At 27.8% G+C, this 6,339-nt stretch overlaps 1 long non-coding RNA gene across 2 annotated transcripts; it reads left to right on the top strand.

The window, feature by feature from the left end:
* The first annotated feature begins 3,610 nt into the window (after positions 1 to 3,610).
* On the top strand, positions 3,611 to 5,947 carry LOC148193287 (uncharacterized). 2 transcript variants are annotated; one of them, XR_015781901.1, is made up of 3 exons: positions 3,611 to 3,762; positions 3,912 to 3,983; positions 5,661 to 5,947. It is a non-coding gene; the product is annotated as an uncharacterized LOC148193287 (long non-coding RNA). The 2 variants fall into 2 exon arrangements; XR_015781900.1 differs by having other exon boundaries at positions 3,861 to 3,983.
* Positions 5,948 to 6,339: the final 392 nt, after the last annotated feature.

Below are 6,339 nucleotides of genomic sequence, written 5' to 3'. Positions count from 1 at the left end.
CAATTATTCAATTTGTTTCTCTTTTTACTAATAAGTCTTAATTTTTTGTTAAAATGATTCAATTACATAATTTTCATGAAATTGACTTTAACACCGTCTTTATATATGTCACATGTTAGTTCGTGATATTTTTTAATTTATTTATTCTTTATTTTTTTAATTCTTTTTTAATTTTTTAAAGTTCTTTTTGTCACATGGCTTTTGTCTTTCCTCGTAACAATATTAGTGTCATGTAAAAGTGTTGCTGACACGTGTAAATCTTAGTTCTACATGATAATTTCTTGAATTTAGTGTAGTTAATTTTTAAATGGAGTTATGTTGTCTCGTTGCAAAATAAAACAAAATTAGTAATTAAACATAATTACAACTTTTGTATTCATTATAAAATAATTTTTTAGAATTTATACATCAAATCACTTCATCTAGATATTCAAACTTATTTTATTTTTAACATTTTAAATTTCAATAAAAAAATCCATATTTTAAACTTACAATTTTATTTCAAATATTAAAAAATATAAATGTAAAGTGACACTTTTTTTTTTAATTTTAATATGTGAAATAAAAAATTTTAAACAATGGAAAATACAGTTTTTAAACAAAGGAAAACACACTTTTTTTAAACAAAGATGGTGTTAATATCAATTTAACGAAAATAACTTAATTGAATTGTTTTAACAAAATTTATGACTTAACTGAACCAAACAAAACATAACCAAATTAAATAATTAAAATGAAATTTAGAACGAAATGAAGATTTTAGCCTTTAACTAATTACATCTACCTTTATATACATCCTAACCACATGCTTTCATTAACTATATACCTAACTTCCAACTTCCCTTAGTTTGTTTTATTCTTTTAAAAATTGAGATATACTATAATTTTATTTAGAATTAAGAATAACAATGTGAAGACTCCTTTCAATAGTTACATCTATCATTTACTTTTCATTCACATATAAATGTACATTCCAACCATGCATTTCATCAATCATGTGTGTTGTTTTCCCTTAATCTAACTCCAAACTTCTTTTGATATTTTTATTCCTTTATTAATAATAGAGAACTAATAATTATTTTTATTTATTATTAAGAAAAAAACCATGTGAGTACTCAATTGACTAATAACATTTACCACTCACACTTCATTCATGATATACATGTACATCCCTATCACATGCTTTTATTAATTATTGATTATGCATGTCATTTTCTCTTATTTAACTTCCAACTTCTCTTATTGTTTTTATTTTGCTATTACAAATAGATAAATAACAATATTTTTTTATAATTAACAAATAACAGTGAAAAGACTCATTCACTAATTACCTCTATCATTCACTCTTCATTCCATATATACATGAATATTTGAACCATGTGTTTTCATTAATTATGCATGTCGTTTTTCAATAACCTCACTCCTAACTTCTTTTAATTATTTTATTTTTTGTTAAAAATATATGAATAATAGAATATTTATTTATTAAATAATCATGTGAATGCTCATTTCACTAATTATATTTAGCATTTAAACTCCAATCAAGATACACATGAAAATTTCAACCACCTAATTTTGTTAATTATGTGTCATTTTCTCTCAAGTAACTTCAAAACTTTCATATTTTTTGTAATTTATGTATAAAAATAGGAGAAATAATAACATCTTTATTTATAATTAAGAAATAACATGCAAAGACTCAGTTCACTAATAATATCTCTTATCTCTTATTATTTTTTGTTGTTGTTTCTAATGTCATTTAATGTTTGCTCAGAACAACAAGGTGCTTTCCATTTTCTATCCTTGATGTAACATTTGACAATTAAACATTTCTTCTAAAGATACTAGAGCTGTCAAAATGGGTCATAACCTGCGAGCCAACCCGGCCCACCACGGGTTCAAGCTGGGTTGGGTTTGAAAAAATTGTATTTTTTTTATGCGGGTCAGATTTAAACCCGACTCATACGGGTTGAACCCATGGTGGGCCGGGTTGGCCCACCAACCCACCTACCTAATTTTATTTTATTAAAATTTAATTTTTTTAAAAAAGTATTTATTATTATTTTTTGCTTGAAAAAATTATTTAAATTTCTTATTTTCAAAATTAATTAAACACCCATGTTTGGAGTAAAATTTGGGAGTGAAATTTGTTTAGATTTGAATTATAGAAAGTTTGTAAAAAAAAATTATTTAAAAAAAATGTAATTAAATGAGCCAGTGAGCCAACCCGTTTACCCATCAACCCGTGGTGGGTCGGGTCGGGTTGGACCGGGTGGCCCATTTTGACAGCTCTAAAAGATACCAAGCGTTGAGAAAGAACTTCATCCTTGGACGAAGTAACATTTTAGCTCATGCTATCATCTAGACTAATGTAAACACTTTTCGTGATTTTGCCTTTTTAGAGCAAGAGCGTTTAATAGGTTAAGTTTTCTTTTACGTTGTAGGTTTAAGTTTTTTTACGGTGTTTTTGTCAAAGACATAGTCTTAACACTTTTTCTATTTTGTGGAGAATTCAACTGAATACCCCTTGAGTATAGTATAGCGTACGCATTTAACATAACTCTCTTAGACACTTTGACTTATTAGTCGTTTAGCATCGCGTTTGGGTACTTTAACTTAGGTGTTTCTATGTTTTCTACCATCTAAAGTGTTTTCCTAAGACTTTTGTATTGTTCGAAATTTTGAACCTAATGCTTATGTTTCCATCTATGTTATTTTTAGATTCTTATTTCGTTTAATATTATTTGGTTAAACTTCAAAATATAAGAGCATTCAGATGTGTTGACGATTTTGTCTTAACATAATTCTTATTTTTTTTTCCTTTTTCACATCAATTAAATCAATCACAAATTTCTAATTCACTTCAAACAATTTTTTAAGTCACTTTTCCTTAATCTAAATCATTTACTCTCAACATAATTTTAAAAATGTGAAATTATGTCATTTAAAAAAACGAATCTAAAAGGATTTTGTTTTATGTCTCTTGTGTTGAAACCAAGTGAGTTAAGATAGGTTAAGCAAGAAAAATAATATATAAGAAAAAAAACACTCAAACCTGTAAAGTTTTCTTTAATTAAAAGTTGTGTTATAATCATTGTTAATGAATTTCTTGTTTTCCATTTTAATTTAATTCATCAAACATAAATGAAAGTATTATTCTAATGTAGTGAAGAAAAAAATTATAATATAAAACTTCAAATGTTTCTTTTTTATGAATTTTAGTTTTGTTTGATTCTTTTAAATATATATATATATATATATATATATATATATATATATATATATATATATATATATATATATATTGGTATATCTATAGTGTTTTAATAATTTAATATATTTATTATGTTTTTATAAACTAAACTATTATCTAATTGAACGGGTAACTCAGCAAAAGGATTGCTCACTATAATCCTTATGATTAACAAGTCTGTAATCCTTATGTAGACCCGTACACAAAAAGAATAACATAACAATTGTAATGGTCTGAAGATTTTATAAAGCCATTGGGCCCTAATTTGACAAGCCAGGCCCATTGACCTAAGGACACTTGAACCTTGGGAGGGGCTCTTTCCTTGCAAGTCAGATTTCATTTCATAGATTCCTCTCTCTCTAGAACAGAAACCTTGCCCTAACTCAAGTGCTCTGACTTCTCTCTAGGTTTCCAGTCATTTCCACCGATTGAATCCTAATTTGGTGGTGTTTTCTTGTTCCTGGAGTCAAGAGCTACGAAACCATCTGATTGGTTTTGCGTTCCAGCGGGTAAGTAGATTTTCCCTCTTTCCCTTCACTGTTCTTGTCCTAAGTTGTACCATTTTCTGATTTCCTGTGCCCTGTGTGATTTTGTCTTTCATTCTCAGTTTATTCCGACTCAAAGAGCTAAAGTCTAGCACCTATTTGGTGATTTATAGGTTCTGTACAGTTTCGCACGGTGTAGGGGGTACTGTTAGAGCATCTGTGAACTGTGTTGAGCAACCCACCAGGTAAGGGGAGCTAATTATTTTTGTATGAATTTATGTTATAAAAATATATGCATATGAATGTTGAACTGGTGTGCTCTTGTGAAACTGTTTTATGACTTTTATTGTATTGGGTATTATAATTGAAATTGTGAAATTGTGCATGTTGTGATGTGATGAATTTAATTTGTTTTGAATGAGTTTGTTGGCTAAAATTGATCTTGTTGGAAGGTTGGGAGTAAGGGTTCTGTAATAACATGTATATAGGTATTAAATAGATGTACAGGTACTGTTTAAGGTTGCTGTGAGAGGAAGTGAAAATATTAAAATTAGGCATTTCAGATTTAGAGCATAAGAGAACAGTGTAGATAATTTAAATAAATTAATTGTTAATTATTGAGAGCCTTTCTTTGTTGGTAGGATAGAGGAACCTTAAAAACCTGAGTTGGCACATCCCTGATCATAGAGCAGCCCTGGCCTGGTCCAGTCAATTGTGACTAGTCATATGTGTTGGCGTCGAAAGTGAGTTTGATGCGTTCAAACATCTGGGTCCTCTCCGGTGACCAATTGAAGTAAAGAAAGATCTCTACATGAAAATGAAATAAAACAAGTTGATTGTAGATGCATAAAGTTATCATGTGTTAATTTCTAGTCAATTATAATTTTAAAAAAAATCTATCACTGTGTGTTTGGAATTCAAAGTAAGGATCCATATATAAATATATATATATATATATATATATATATATATATATATATATATATATATATATATATTAGTTACGTTTACGTATTATATATATGTTTAATATAATATATATATTAGTTTAATTAGTTACGTTTACGTATTATATATATGTTTAATGTAATATATATATTAGTTTAATATAATATATATATATATATATATATATATATATATATATATATATATATATATATATATAAATAAAGTAAGGGTAGTTGTTTATTATATTAAAACGTGAGTGTTAATAAATAATTATATTACTTGTAGGTATGTATAAATTGATGCATTTTATGAGCTGTTATGAATTAGTTGGAGTTGTTTGGTTCTTGGTATTGATTAACTTAGGTTTAATTGTGGAGATGTTATTTTTATAATTTGTAAGTGGTGAATGATGTATATTGTTGAGATTGTGTATATGTTGATTTTGGTAGAAAGTATATGATTATAAAGTGATGAAAGTATGATCCAAGTTGTAAATCAAGTTCCATCAGTGTAGGATCTCTTGGTGAGATCCTTAGTGTTTTAGAATGAAAGTAGGAGCTCAGTCTTGGGGATCATTCTGAAACTCCAATGGCTAATCATACTCAAGTAGAGGGATTAATCCATGTGGTGAGGAGTAGCAGGAGGTCTTAGTCTTGGGGGCTTCCAGTATGCCTCAAGGCCCGGAACAGGCTAACCTCGTGAGTGTGGCAGGGTGGGGAACCCAAGTTTCATAAGTCACCACGAGTGCAGGACCCGCCATAGCTCGACTATCATTCTGAAGTCCGGACGAGTCAAGTCTAGAAGATAACATGTTAGGATGTATGCCTTAAACTGCTTTGATTTAAATTAACTCTTGTATGTTATGTGCTTGATATGAGGCATGCTTTTATATAATTAACTCACCCTTGCTTGTTTGTGTGCTTGTTGTATGTATTTTCTTTTGCAATGATCATCCACTTGGATGTGAGCAGAGGAAGATGAGGTTTCTTTGGAGGTAACATTGGAGAGGAATGAAGATGATGTTGCAGCTTAGTCTCTCTAGGAATTCCATAGCTTTCCATGTTTCTGAACAATTCCAGTTCTTGTATTTTGAAGTACTTTAGTATACCTTGTTATATTTTAAGTTTCAAATTCTGGGCATATTTTGGAATACTCTAGTGCTTGAAGTTTTAATTTCTTAGTAAATTCCGGATTACTGTAATCCTATAATATTTTAAGTACATCTCTTAACTGCTTTCTAATATTATAATTTGGTGATGTCTTTGCATATATATCTGCTATATATTTGGGATGTCACAACAATATACATGATGAACATTCTAGAAATACAATTATATCATAAACTTAAATTATTAATTAGTTTAATAATTAATAGTTTAATGTAATCTATTTAAAATTTTATTATATTAAAATTATAAAAATAGTTTTATGGATTATCAATGAATTTCTACAATAAGTTGAAGATGCTTGTAATTTTTTATATTATATTTTGGTCTATATATTGTTTCAATTATAACTTATTAAAATTGTACAATAATGATTAAGTTAATTAAATATAAAATGGAATTTATATAATTATATAAATTTTAACTAATAAGGGAAGAAGTTAAATCTAATTTTGATCTTTGTATTTTCATAAATGTGCAAGAT

The sequence above is a fragment of the Vigna umbellata genome, chromosome 9 (genome assembly GCF_029865625.1).
Source record: "Vigna umbellata cultivar VRB3 chromosome 9, Vumbellata_1.0, whole genome shotgun sequence".
Taxonomy (NCBI): Eukaryota; Viridiplantae; Streptophyta; class Magnoliopsida; order Fabales; family Fabaceae; genus Vigna; species Vigna umbellata.
This window is presented reverse-complemented; position numbering and strand designations above follow the sequence as displayed.